The sequence below is a fragment of the Podarcis liolepis genome (assembly GCF_965112155.1).
Source record: "Podarcis liolepis genome assembly, chromosome: 4".
Classification (NCBI taxonomy): Eukaryota; Metazoa; Chordata; class Lepidosauria; order Squamata; family Lacertidae; genus Podarcis; species Podarcis liolepis.
Genome location: NC_139558.1, coordinates 95436285 through 95450790, shown reverse-complemented (window position 1 = coordinate 95450790; position 14506 = coordinate 95436285). Strand labels below are relative to the sequence as shown.

Here is a 14506-nt window from a genome sequence, read left to right as displayed (position 1 = left end):
TCTAAGTGTGAAGACGGACATCCCAATTATTAGAAATACATAGACAGATAATTATGAAATTATTGTGAGGTTTAATAAGTTAACTGTTTATATTTGGACAACTTTTCTGCTGTACTTTATAGGAAGGGGGGAAATAATCATTTCCTTAATAACGATTTAAAATATTTATTTAACTAAAACAACAACATTACAGCATATGTATTCATGTTTGTTAACTGAAGTGATTAAACAATTAAAAAAAACCTTAGACTAAGTTTGAGCACACCTGAAAAACTTAAAACAAATCCTTATTTCCTTATGAATAGCCTTTGGGCTATAATGTAACTTAAATATAAAACTAGCTTTAGAAAGATTTCCCCCCCAAAAGCATTTTATTTTAAAAATCCGATTTAAATAAAAAAATCTGATTTTTTAATATATATATATTTAAAATCAATGATTTTTATCCACCCTGACTTGGATCCAGGATGCCTCAGAGACTGCCTGATCCCTTAGATCCCTGCCCAATCACTGAGGTCTTCAGGCAAGTCAATGTTAGTGATCCCCCCATTACTCAGATGCATAACTCATATCCACCAGGAACTGTGGATTTATGGAACTCCCTTCCAGTTGAGGTCAGACAGGCAACTGCCCTGCTGAACTTTGAGCACCCATTGAAAACTTTTTTTATTCCATTATGCATATCCAATGGATTCTGATTTTGCCATTTTAACTCATTTCCATTGCCTCGAGTTTCTTGCACGCCGCCCGGAGACAACCGTAATGAAGTGGTATGCAGGGGCGTAGCAAGGGGGGTGCGGTAGGTGCGGTCCACCCCGGATGTCCCCACGGAGGGGGTGACAAAATGATGAGCGGCACTCACCGCCTGCAGCGCGCCTGAGCCACACATCTCTCCCGGGAGTGATGCACTGGTTTGGGCTCTGCGCTGCCCCAAGCAGTCCGCCCATTGCCTCCCCCTCAGCTATAGGGCAGCTGAGTGGGAGGAGGCAGGCAAACTCCACAGAGGCCCCACAGTGTCCCCACCCCCATGGGCAGCTGGCCCCACCCCTGTGGGCAGCTGGCCCCGCCCCCAGGCACAGGGCACACATGCCGCCCCAGGCTCCCGATTGGCTTGCTGGCGGTATGCAGATTGTCAGAATGAATAAACGAACCTGGCTGGCTTTCCCAGTCTGTATTTCTTTTTATGTAACCAAAGGCTGGCTTTCAGCCCTATCAACACAATCTAATTAAAGACTCTCCATTACAATAGACTGATACATGCAAATTAATATGACTGTCTCTGTGAATCAGACATCCTAAGTGGACCATCAGTAACTTCTGCCCGCCTTTGTTTGGAAGAAAGATGCCGCCGTCCTAGGAGGCAAATCTGTATTTTCTGGCTTAAAAGAACCGAACGACAAATGTAATTGTGTTTACGATAAGATCTCCACAAATGCCGTTAGAACTCTGTAATCGCTAACCAACAGACACGCTAGCCTTATGATACATATCTTTAAGAAAAGTATTGTAGGAATATTCAGCCAAATTGCTCCTGATCAAATTGAGGTCATGTTTATTCCACCCTCCCAAGATGGTCCCTGCAGTTTACTGGGAAACATCAGAAATGGTCACAAACAGAGGCAGCTCTGTACTCAATAAGTGTTCAACTGGTGGGTCTTCCATGGACAGAGAATGATAAGACACCACCTTATGTTGAGTCAGCTGATGGTCCCTCTACCCCACAGGTGGGGTAGTTGGAGACCTCCAGATGTTGGCCTATGCTAGGGGGACGATGGGAGTCCAGCAAGATCTAGAAGACCACAGATCCCCCGTGTTTTCAAAGTGCAGTCATATCTCGGAAGTCGAATGGAATCTGTTCTGGAAGTCCGTTTGACTTCCAAAAGGTTCAGAAACCAAAGTGCAGTTGCAGAATCTTAAATCATGAAAGCCCCGTCTGATGTTCAGCTTCCAAAAACAGTTCACAAACCGGAACAGTCACTTCCGGGTTTGTGACGTTCGGGAGCCAAAACATTCGAGAACTAAGCTGTTTGAAAACCAAGGTACAACAGTATTGAAAATGGCAATGTAGGAGGATCTCATACCCTCCAACATTTCTCTAGTTAAAATATCCATATTTTTATTATTTATACCCCACCCATCACACTGGCTTGCCCCAGCCATTCTAGGCAGCTTCCAACATATATAGAAACATAATAAAACATTAAAAACTTCCCTATACAGGACTGTCAATGTCTTCTAAAGGTTGTATAGTTACTTATCCCCTTGGCTCGGGAGTAACATAACACCATACCCTCCAACATTTATCTGGTGGAAATAAGGAAAGCCTAAGGGAAAGTGGGACATTCTGGGATCAAATCAGAAACTGGGATGGCTTCTGTAAATCTGGGACTGTCCTTGGAAAACAGAGACACTTGGAGGGTCTGGGATTTGCCCCCCTTGTCCAAATATTTCGAGGAAAATTATTTTGCCTATTAGCACAGTAACTTTAGAACGTTACGCAGGAGAGTATCTTCTTTAGAAATACCATGGAAACAAATCAGCTAGCCCACGCCCCTTATGCAAAGATCAAATTTCTTTCTGTTTCTCTCTCCGCCCCGCTGCCCCCCGCCCCCCGTCTTACCTTCTCAGCATCACCCCCCCAGGTCTTTGCCATGGTGAAAACGCACATGTATATATATTTTTAGAAGCCTTTCATTAGAATCTTGTTCCCTCTGAAAACATATTGGTCAAAGATCCATGAATACCCAATTCACTGGGAAGTGGTGCGTGCGGTTCTGTCAAAGTGCCCAGATACGCCAATCTGTCAGCTCCAAGGCAGCAGCAAAATATTTTAGCTTTTTAGCAACAATAGGCTAGCCGGGACGGATAGGCCCAAAGTGTGCAGCAGGTAGCAATCAGGCATTAAATCTGAGCCGATGTTGATTTGAACATTTCCATCACATGGAGATTTAATCAGCAAAAGGCAATTTCAATCCCTGCTTCTCCATTTTAGATATCACACATTTCAAGGCAAGTGCGTGAAATGCTTTGCATACTGCTTAAACTATGCATGCTGAGTGCAAGAATCTAATCACTTTTTCACACACGTACACCCTGCACGGGTGATAAGATCTAAAGGGCAATATCAGTCCATCCGCAGACCAGGTTATGTGATAAGCTGCCTTGGATGTGCTGGGCGGATGACTTCCAACATTTCTCCGATGAAAGCAGGGGCATCCTATCCATACCCTCTAACATTTCTCCAATGAAAATATGGACGTCCTAATGGGACCTTCCAGGATCAAATCAGAAACCGGGACAGCTTCTTTAAATCCAAAGCCGTCCCTGGAAAACAGGGGCACTTGGAGGGTCTGGGTGACCCTGTTGGATTTCTTGAACCTCTCAGCTGGCATTTGATACCAGGGAGCCAGTGTGGTGAGACTGTTGGACTGGTGAGGCCCAGTTGACCAGGGTTCAAATCCTCAGTCAGCCATGAAGCTCACTGAATAATCCCCACTCGGTCATGGTCTCTCAGCCTAACCTACCTCACAGGGGTGTTGTGAGGGGGAAATGGAGGGGGATGGGGATAGAAAACCATATTCCCCACCTTGAGTCCAACAACCAGTGTTAGAAACTCAGATACAGTGGTGCCCCACAAGACGAATGCCTCGCAAGACGGAAAACTCGCTAGACGAAAGAGTTTTCTGTTTTGGAGGTGCTTCGCAAGACGATTTTCCTATGGGCTTGCTTCGCAAGACGACAATGTCTTGCGAGTTCCTGCGGTTTTTTCCCCCTCCCCCCCCCCGCTAAGCCGCTTATCAGCTGATCCGATCAGCAGATAAGCCGCTAAAAGCCGCTAATAGCGCTAATCTGCTAATCCGCTAATGGGCTTGCTTCGCAAGACGAAAAAACCGCTAGACGAAGAGAATCACAGAACGGATTCTTTTCGTCTTGCGAGGCACCACTGTATATATACGCCAGGTGCCAAATGGCTCCTTAAACCAAGGTTGCAGTCATCAAAACTGAATGTCTAATTGCCATTTGGAGGCAAGACGGCTCTCAAGTCTTTACTTTTCAAATGACGGACTGACTGTGATTGATTCTCTGTTAAACATCTGGCTAGTTCAGATGACAACCTTGAGCTGGGTTAAGAGCTTTGAGAAGAAACGCCACTTGATCCATTGCCGGTACACATCTACACTGGCCTATTCCAACCTCATTTCCCAAATGGTGACTGCTGCTGCTCAGGCTGCACAGAAAAGGCGTTTTGGTTCCTGAACTGCATCCCGATTGTGCAGGTAAAATATAACAGATAGGATTCTGCAGGGTAGGGTATGAGTGTGTGAAAACAGCCCAGATCCAGTGATCCCCAGACGGTGGAAATGCCCCATCCTGGCCCCAGGCATCTTCACTTGGTTGCAAGTGGTCAAAAGCTAGGTGCAAAATGCGCCTTGCGCCTGGCTAATTCCGAACCCTGCCAACAACATCTGGAGGGTGGCAGGTTAGCCACACCTGTCCTATCTTGTTCAATCCTGGTTCAAAGCCTGCAGGTACTAGGCAAGAGGATCCCCTGATTTGGCGGTGCTACTGAGGAGTAAGAAGCCTGCGGGTTTCAACAAGACAAAGACTGAAGGCTCCATCTCATCTGACCGATGCCGATGCTATCGAAGCATTTTGGGATTAAGGACTTAAAGCAACATTGATCTGAAATCCGTAATAGGAAGCCGCTCGTGTCATTCACCGTTCATCTCGCCAAACACCCCCTACCTTTCGTTTTCCTTACTGTGGCACTTGCAACGTTAGATCTGGAGACATCAAGTTACATAAGATCTTAGCTCTGCTCTGTGGTTAGGACGTGATTCTGTCAGAAAACGAACCACTGGAGCAGAAAAGTGAACAAAACTGGATTTGACTTTCCCTGGGATAGAAAAATAACAATAAATGGAGAGAGGGCGAGAAAAGACAACCTTTCGTTATTTAAGCATCTTCCTCCTTTTAGAAGTGGGACCAGAGTTCAGTGCACTGATGCACTCCTGGGTAGCAGAATGCATGTGAATGGGGGACCACATAAAACAAAAGAGCACAAGTATTTTAATTGAAATACCGCTGCGGATGCTGGGGGAAAGAGATGGGTTTCTCTTGTTATACATGCCAGGGGAGCGGGGGACGTAAAGAAATATCAGGTCCCAATTAGTCTCTTGAAACAGCACAAAGAAAAAATAGCAGTCCCCTAGGGTGGGCAAAGAAATTCAATTCAATTTCCATTCAAAGTTGAGCGTACCTGATATGCCCTTTCTGAAAACACGGTTTTGGGTTTCTGAGAACCAAAGCACAGCCACTCTTCTCTGAATCCGCACTTTTCCGAATTTTGCAGTGTCAGCCAAGCAATGTGGACAAAAACACATATGCGGGGAAAACTCTGCACAGTCATGCACGTCTTTGGGAAAACAGCATACACAAATGTATCTCGTTAGGAGAAATTCATTACACCTCCAAAAAAAGTGTGCATTGGGCAAAAGCAACATGCAAAACATTTGCATTAGGAAAAATTCACCCCAAACCGCTGGTGGGTTTTCAGGAGGGCTCTCGAAAATAAATAAATTGCAAACTGGTGTGGAAATGTGAAGAGCCGAACCTAAAAATGGGGGAAATGAGAAACCCAAACTGACAGATTTGCTCACTCCTAGCTTCTGCCTCAAAACTCGGTTCCCTAAAAAATAAAGGCGAAGCATACCATGTGCTAGCAATATAGCAGAATATCCAAGTGCTATTTCTCTGAAACACACACACACACTTAACCTCAGTAATCCCAGAAACCAGACAAGTACAGTAATCCCAGCTATCTTTCCAATTTTTTTACTCAATGACACGCATATACACACAGAACATTTTTGCCTCTTCCAGTAAATCTGCCACAGTCTTCATCGGCTCCAACGGACTCTGGGACTGCACATTTGTCAAAGGAGAAGCACATTTTCTCAACCCCTTCCCCTACAGAGACACCCCACCCCCAAATATATTGGGGGGGGGTGTGGTGGTGGTTGCAAAAAGAGAGGTGGAATGCAGAAAGGTGGTTTGGCAGTTGTGAGAGACTCCCTGTAGAATTCCTTGACTGAGTGGTTCTCCTGTTACAGCTAGTTTTCAAGGGAAACAGGTTGCAAACAGAAACACACACACACAACTACAGTGCGTTCATGCACGTGGAGACATGTGGCAGTGCACCAGTCTCTCTCTCTCTTGTGGAAGCAGCACACACCCAAGCGTTGAGCATGCCTCTGTGTAGGTGACTGGAGAAAGCCTTCTTTAGCAAATGCCCAAGAATCTCAGCCCAATTCCAACATGCATAGCTGCTGAAAAGAAACCCAGGCGCGGGGTTTTCCTGCCCAAACAGCCTTTCCCTCAAACGGGGATTGAGGCAGCAGGGAAGCCTAATGGCCCCAAGCAGTCTGAGCCAGGGAGAAATTATCCGGCAGGCTTGCGGCAAGAGCCTTGGCTCTAGCATGCTGACCGGGGAAGAAGGCAGAAGCGAGAGTGGTCTCTCTTTATCATAGGTACAGATTCTCTCTCTCTCTCTCTCTCTCTCTCTCTCTCTCTCTGTGTGTGTGTGTGTGTGTGTGTGAATTCTAAAAGAATAATCTATCCAGCCTCGTGGATTCCAATCTTCAATCTCTGCCACAACGCAAGGTTTTCAGGAATGGTGACCCTCCCCCTTTAAGTTCTGCCTAGCATGCAGAGAGAGAGAGAAATTACTACCTAGAGCATGCTGGCTCTTTTATCAAAGCCTGCAAAAGTAGATACAGGCTGTGAAATGGGGGAAAGCACAGGTATCTCCGGCCCTGGAAAGGCCAATGAAATAAATTAAAGGGAGACAAATTACTCGAGTCCATAACTAATCAGCCAGGCTGCCCCAAACCTAATGCTGCCCTAGGAACTAATATATTCTCTCTTGGATGCACCCCCCTCCCTTGCCCTTGGTTCAGAATGCTTCTCAGGTCCAGAGGAAGACACAGTGGGAGTCTGTATCAAGCACACATCCTAGCTTCCATTTGTGGTTGCACCTAACATGGCAAGAGCACATGGTGCGTGATAATGTGCCTCGGATTAAGGACATTTTCTTAAAAAAACAAGGGGTCATTCTTCTCTGCCATCGTTCACAGCGTTCTGAACCTCCCAAAAGTGAGTTGCATTAATGGGCCAACCAAGCAGATCAGTATGGAGATGGAGACGAGTTAGACCTCCCTTGCTCTTGCCGTGAGACGGCGTCTAGTCAAAGAGGAAGGAATGTGCAACCAAGACCTAACTCATCAGATGCCCGAAGCCAGTTGGTAGCCCAAGATCATTGAAGTTTGTGTGTGCATTGGAAAAGAACACATTCAAATTAACAGCTGTTGATTTGTTTGTTCCTTAAAACACATCTTTAAAAAAAGAAAACAACCCAAAAATAAATAAATCAGCTTTTCTAGAAGGCCAGGACTATATATTTCTAGAAAGTCTCAGCCACCTGAGCAAATCTGCTTTGCAGCTACAGAAGAGGACAAGACATACCACAGGAATGCTGAACCCCCTGTCTCAAAAAAGCAAACTCTTTCTCAGTATGGTTGACAGTACAGCACAATGGTTGCAACGTATGACAGATGTGTTGTTCTGGAAGCGATTCTTTCAGCACATTCTTTTCTTCAGTGCTACACAAGTTCAAAAACAGACACTTTCTACCTTCTGAAATCCAAGGTATCTAAACCCACTCCCCCTGCCAAAAATATGCACATGTGTGTGCGCATGAACGCAATACTAAAACAGGCAATGCAATGCAGGACATGTTATTTGGGTGTCTACCTATGCATTCCTCTCCCTATATATTCCAAATTTCAACGTGCGCCTAGCAACATCACTCCCTGAGACACACACAGCAACACCTTCAGAAGCACAACCCTATACATGTCTGCTCAGAAGCAAACCCCAGAGTTCAAGGGGTGTAGGGTCTCCCAATGCTAACTTGGCTGCCAAGAATGGGAAGGAAAGTGCTTAGAAATATAATTAGCAGGAGGGCAGATTTCTTTCCTTCCTTTGGAGCTGGAACTCCGAAAACTTCGCCCCAGTCTTTAAACCAGCAACAATGACCCTCTCTCTCTTTTTTAAGCAGGCATGGATTTTCCTTGGAAAGAAGTCCCACTGAGTTCAATGGGACTTGCACCCTGGTAAAAGTATGCATACCTCCTCAAAGATGCAGATGTAAACAGACCCATAGAAGACCAAAGGAAGGAGGTGGGGGAGTCAAGGTGAGGAAGGAGACTCTCAGGATGGGAAGATTTTGGGAGGAGGAGGGAGGAATAGCAGGTGACCCCCCCCCCATTTCTAATTTTCAGCCTGTGGTTCTGAAATAACTTATTGATCTATTGGGCAAAAACTCCTCCTCCCTCCCTCCCTAAATCTCCTCCTCCCACTCTCTAGCAGCAGAACTGAGGGCAGGATCTCTCTCTCTCTCTCTGCCCCCCCTCCAAAGAATGACTGGAAAGAGAAAGGGGGTCACGCAGGCTTTTGCCACAAGCTTTCCAGCACAGAGAGAAGGTCTGTGCCTAGTTTACACGGCGAGGGATCCGCCGACCCTCGGGCAATGCTATTCAACCCGAGGAAGCTGTACGGATTCGTGTCTGCAATCTCTTAAAAAAATAATAATAGCGGGGGTTGAAAAGCAGAGAACCAAGCCGTTGCAAAAAAAAAAGGCAGGGAGGGTGTCTTTGCTTATGGGGTAAATCGCCCTTCTCTCGTCTATGCGAGTAAAAAAAAATGCCAGACGTCCATATATATATATATATATGGGTGTATGGAAGAGATGGATTTTCTTCCAACTGTATTGCAGCACAAAACGAACCGGGCCCAAAGGGTGGGAAAGGCAGCTGGCGAACGCGAAAGATCCGGGCAGATCTCTCTAAATCCTGACTCGGGTGGGGGTGGGGAGGAAAAGAGGACAGCGCCAGGGAGGTAACGGGGTGGGGGTGGGGAGGCAGCAGGGAGGGGACCTTTGAGGAGGAGGAGGAGGAGGAGAAGGAAGAGGAAGATCATCACCATAAAAAAACCCTTTTGGCGCTTACCATTTCTCCAGGGCTCGCCGTCCGCTCCGCCTGCGCGTTCCGATCTGCCCAGCAGCTGGATCCCAAGCCGGGAGGGTGCTGTGCGGATCGCGCTAAATCAAGCCCGGAAACGGCCGCGGCTCATCCTAAAACCAGGCGGGATCAGCCATGCAGAGACCAACCCATGAAAAACGCCAAATCCCCAAATCAAAAGGAAGCGCCCCGTTCCCCGTTCTCAGCAGCAGATTTCTCTCTCCGCCAAGCGAGGTGAAAATGATGATCAGGACGCGCACATCTCTTTTCTTCTCTCTCTCTCTGCTTTCCAATGTCCAGGCTTCCCAGCAAGCTGCAATCCCACCAAAAAACGCCTCGCGTGCCTTTCTCCTCCTCCTCCTCTTCTGCTTCTCTCTCTCTCTTCCTTCTCTCGCCTTCTGGCTCTCTTATACACACAGAGACACACACATACACACTCACACGCAGGCAGGCAGGCAGGCGCAGGAGGGGCGAAGCGAGCGCGGCGCACTCAGCCAGGCAGGTTGCATGAATGGGAACGCACGAGCCAATCCTCCGCTTGCCTGCGAACGGGAGAGCCACCCGGACGCTTGCAAGCTGGTCTGCACCATTCGCGCGCCGGGGAGGGGCGCCGGGGGGCGGGCGGGCGAGGGGAGCAGCCAGCTCGGCTCAGGTGAGCCTGCCCCTTTTCCCATCGCCCGAGCGCACCCGGCGCTCCTGCGTTGGATGAGGCTTTCGTGGGGGGGGCATAGATCTGGGATCAGGGGTGCCCCAAATATTGGGGGCCCCAGGTAAGCCCTGCCCCACATAACTGATCACAAGGCGCACGCACCATTTGAATGGCAATGCCCATCAACTTTGGTTGGAGAGGGAGGGAAGGCGCCTCATTTTATTACGGGGTGGTGGTGAAGGGACCTCGGCCACTAGGAGTTGGTTCTTATGTCTTGGATCGTTCCTAGACCTATCTCTGTTTGGGAACAATGTAGGGATCCTGCAAGGTGCCTTTTAAAATCCTCCCCCTATCGCTCTCTCCTCCTGTCCCGATGTAGACCTGACAACCATCAGGAACAGAGGGCGCCCAATGTGCCCGAAAACACGTGGGTCACATCCACACAGCACATTGGAAGCACGCTTTGTACCGTTTTTGACAGTTCTGGCGCCCCACAGGGGTGGCAATTCCCAACAGTAAACTGCAGTTCCCGGGATTGTTTGGGGGGGAAGCCACGGCTGTTAAAGGAGTACAGTGGTACAGTGGTTACATATGCTTCAGGTTACAGACTCCGCTAACCCAGAAATAGTACCTCAGGTTAAGAACTTTGCTTCAGGATAAGAACAGAAATTGGGCTCCGGCGGCGCAGCAGCAGCAGCAGGAGGCCCCATTAGCTAAAGTGGTGCTTCAGGTTAAGAACAGATTCAGGTTAAGAACAGACCTCCGGAACGAATTAAGTACTTAACCCGAGGTACCACTGTATAAGCATCCTTATGACATGTTGCGGATGTGGCCAGTTGGCCTCTCCAGCGCACACGGACCTCTGGTTCGGGAACAGACTTTGGTAATATGGTGCCCTGAATATTGGTTTCAAAATAATTCCTTTCGGTGGAGTTGGTACTGATTAAGGAATACTGCTTTGTGAGTTGTGACTTGCACCTGCTTGGCGAAGTGTTGTGGGAACCATCCACACCACCCTAAATCTGGTGCCGCCTGATTGCAAACCGCCCTGAGATCGGATGAAGGGTGGTATACAAATTTCATAAATAATAATAATAATAATAACCACCAAATCATGCCTAGGCAGCCTTGTTTTAGACCTGCAGGGCTGCATTTGTGTCCCAGCTGGAAGCCCTGCCTGGAGGCACTGGGAATTGATGAACATGGGATCTTTTGCATGCTAATAATAATAATAATAATAATAATAATAATAATAATAATAATTTCTCTGTACCCTGCTCATCAGTCTGGGTTGCCCCAGCCACTCTGGGTGGTCTCTAACACATATAAAAACATAATAAACATTAAAGCTTAGAAAGCTTCCCTATACAGGGCTGCCTTCAGGTGTCTTCTATAGGTTATATATATACTCATCTTCCTGACATCTGATGGGAGGGCATTCCACAGGGCGGGCACCACTACCAAGAAGGCCCTCTGCCTGGTTCCCTGCAACCTCACTTCTCACAGTGAGGAAACCGCCAGAAGGCCCTCGGAGCTGGATTTCAGTGTCCAGGCTGAATGATGCAGAGCATCTGCTGAGCCAATGAGCTATGTCCCTTCACCATCCGCCATCTGCTGTTTCTAATAAGCATCTATATTAAAAATAATTAACTTTCTTAAAACACCCACGCACCTGGTTAATCGGTGCATGTGCCTTTTTAGTCCATTGAGAAGGTTTCTCATCGGTTAACTCAGGGGTAGTCAACATGGTGCCGCCCAGAAGGTGTTGGACTACAACTCACATCATTTGTGACCGTTCACAGACAGTGCTAGCTGGAGCTGATGGGATTTGCAGTTGAACGGCAACCGGAGGACACCTTGGAGTTAACCAATTGGTTGGTCGAAAGTTGAAAGTCACAATCTCAAGCAGATATTGAGGAATATAATAAACAGGTGGGGAGACCAAGGGAGGAGCTGGGAAGCAAATGAAGTTATTTTCTTAGAGAGCAAGTGTCCCCAAGAAGGTTGCCCTAGAGCCATATAATTGTGGGGTTGGAAAGGGCTCCAAGGGTCATCTAGTCCAGCCCCCTGCAATGCAGGAATCACTACTAAAAAAAATCCTGGACTAATGGCCACCCAACCTCTGCGTAAAGGGACCCCTGACCATTAGGTCCAGTCATGGCTGACTCTGGGGTTGCGGCGCTCATCTTGCTTTATTGGCCAAGGGAGCTGGCATACAGCTTCCGGGTCATGTGGCCAGCATGACCACTTCTGGTTCGCTTCTGGCCAACCAGAGCAGTGCACACAAACACCATTTACCTTCCCAGCGGAGTGGTACCTATTTATCTACTTGCACTTTGACATGCTTTCGAACTGCTAGGTTGGCAGGAGCAGGGACCGAGCAATGGGAGCTCACCCCGTCTCAGGGATTTGAACCGCCGACCTTCTGATCGGCAAGCCTGTGGTTTAACCCACAGTGCCACCTGCGTCCCCTAACCTCTGCTTAAAAACCTCCAAAAAAGGAGAGTCCACTACTCTTCAAATGAGTCCATTCCACTGTCAAACAGCCCTTACCATAAGAAAGTTCTTCCTAAAGTTTAGTGGGAATCTCCTTTCTTGCAATTTGAACCCATTGGTTCAAGTCCTGCCCTCTGGGGCAGAAGAAAATAAAGCCTGCCATTGACTACTTTCCTTGCAAATCTCATGGCAGGAATTGTTTGTGTTGTAGGGAAAGGAGCAGCACCCTTTACAGTCGAGTGGGCAAATGGCGGAGCTGGTGGGTGGGTGGGTGGGGTGGGACGTTTTGCAAAAAAACAAAACCCTCCCCCATTCTAAAATGCACCTCTCCAGTCAAATACAGTGGTACCTCGGGTTAAGAACTTAATTCGTTCCAGAGGTCCGTTCTTAACCTGAAACTGCTCTTAACCTGAGGTACCACTTTAGCTAATGGGGCCTCCTGCTGCCGCCGCTGCACTATTTCTGTTCTTATCTTGAAGCAAAGTTCTTAACCCGAAGTACTATTTCTGGATTAGCAGTGTCTGTAACCTGAAGCATCTGTAACTTGAAGCGTCTGTAACCTGAGGTACCACTGTACCTCGGGTTAAGAACTTTGCTTCAGGATGAGAACAGAAATCGTGCTCCGGCGGCGTGGCGGCAGCAGGAGGCCCCATTAGCTAAAGTGGTGCTTCAGGTTAAGAACAGTTTCAGGTTAAGAACGGACCACCGGAACAAATTAAGTACTTAACCTGGGATAATACTGTAATGTGTGCAGAAATGCATGGACAAAGGTCAAGCGTGCATCAAAGCGCCCATGAGTGGAAATAACAAATGCAAATGCATTCTGTTCGGGGAAATTGCTTTGCGAAACGGCGAACAAATTGCAAACGGAAAATGTATTTGGAGGAATTCTCACTAAAAGGCGGGTGAACTTTCATGGAGACTTGCGATTCATAGCAGCTCGTACAGAGAGGCGTGTGGCCTCCAAGGTAGACCACAGCCATCATGGCTGGTACCCCCTGATAGGTTGGCATGGGTAGAGCCCAAAATGGTTGCCACCACACGCTTCTCTCTTCCTCACACCGCCAACTGCTTTCTCCCATTCTTCCTCCCTGCCACCAGCAGAACAATAAGCCTCGTTCTTCGTAGAATCAGGCCTCGCGTGAGCCTAGACCTGCAAATGGCCAACTCCTGAGTTAATATTAGGTTAACGATGCGCCCTCCCCCAATTAAATGGGCAGCAGATTTATTTTTAATACTGCAGATGGCATCCACCGTCTTAATTGAGGCATCCCCTCCTGCGTGGTAGAGAAGAGGCAACGCGTTTTCAGAGATGAGGTCTGCTCTGACATATGTGTGCATTATCTAAGAAAGTAATTTTTTTAAAAGGAGAAAATGATGAAAGATATATTTCATTTCATTAAGAAGCTAAGATTGTTTTGTTTGGATGACAGTCCTCAGTGTGTATAAGAGAGGGGGGAAGGGAGGAAGGGGAGATAATTCATATACAACTATTGAAGTTTAGTTTTTTTATCTTGGCAGAGTGACCTTCAGCAATTTACCTGGTCGATAGCTGCACATTTTTTTAAAAAAAGTAAATATCCATACACTAGATTTAAGCACATCCTAGGCTGGTCTCTCACACACCTGTACACCAGTTTGCTTTCTAATCACTTGGTTACTCAGCTGCTAATAACTGGAAGATGGAGGAGAGATTTCAGGTGGAAGAAATCTGCCTCTCTTTGTTGTTTGTGCTGCAACAGAATTCTACACCCACCTGTTCCAAATAAATTTTAAAGTTGTTTTTTTAAAAAAGTTCCAAAGCACATAGAATCAGCTGCCCATAATGGGCACCTAAATCATAGGAGCTGTCATGTACTGAGGCCACATTCACACCAGCCATTTAAAGCACTTTTTATTTTTAATTTATTTTTAAATTTATATACCGCCCTTCCTTCGTGGATCACAGTGCAGTTTGGAATACAAAAAACACCACAGTTTGTAACATAACGTTTTAGACCGCCATGGATTTTGGATATAATATACAACTAAAAGAATGGGAGAGGTTGTGGAAAGAAAGAATAAAATTTACAGCATGTAATGCTTTGAAAGAGAATATGATGAAAATGATGTATAGATGGTATATCACACCTGTGAAATTAGCTAAAATGTATAAGACATTTTATGTATAAGATGGTGTTTCCTGCTTGGCAGGGGGTTGGACTCGATGGCCCTTGTGGTCTCTTCCAACTCTATGATTCTATGATTCTATGACAAGTAATAAATTTTGGAAATGTAAAGA

At 46.8% G+C, this 14506-nt stretch overlaps 1 protein-coding gene across 16 annotated transcripts in view; it reads right to left on the bottom strand.

Annotated features, from left to right (window-relative positions):
* TENM4 (teneurin transmembrane protein 4) overlaps positions 1-14506 on the bottom strand; it is a 1515223-nt gene that overhangs the window by 651186 nt on the left and 849531 nt on the right. For 9 of the 16 annotated variants that reach the window (XM_083499086.1, XM_083499077.1, XM_083499090.1 and 6 more), the window contains exon 1: positions 9069-9631. The exons of 6 other annotated variants lie outside the window; for them this stretch is intronic. The gene's annotated coding sequence lies outside the window, so the exon portion shown is untranslated. Of the gene's footprint in view, positions 1-9068; positions 9635-14506 lie in introns of those variants that run through there. One more of the 16 variants, XM_083499084.1, reaches the window with a different exon arrangement.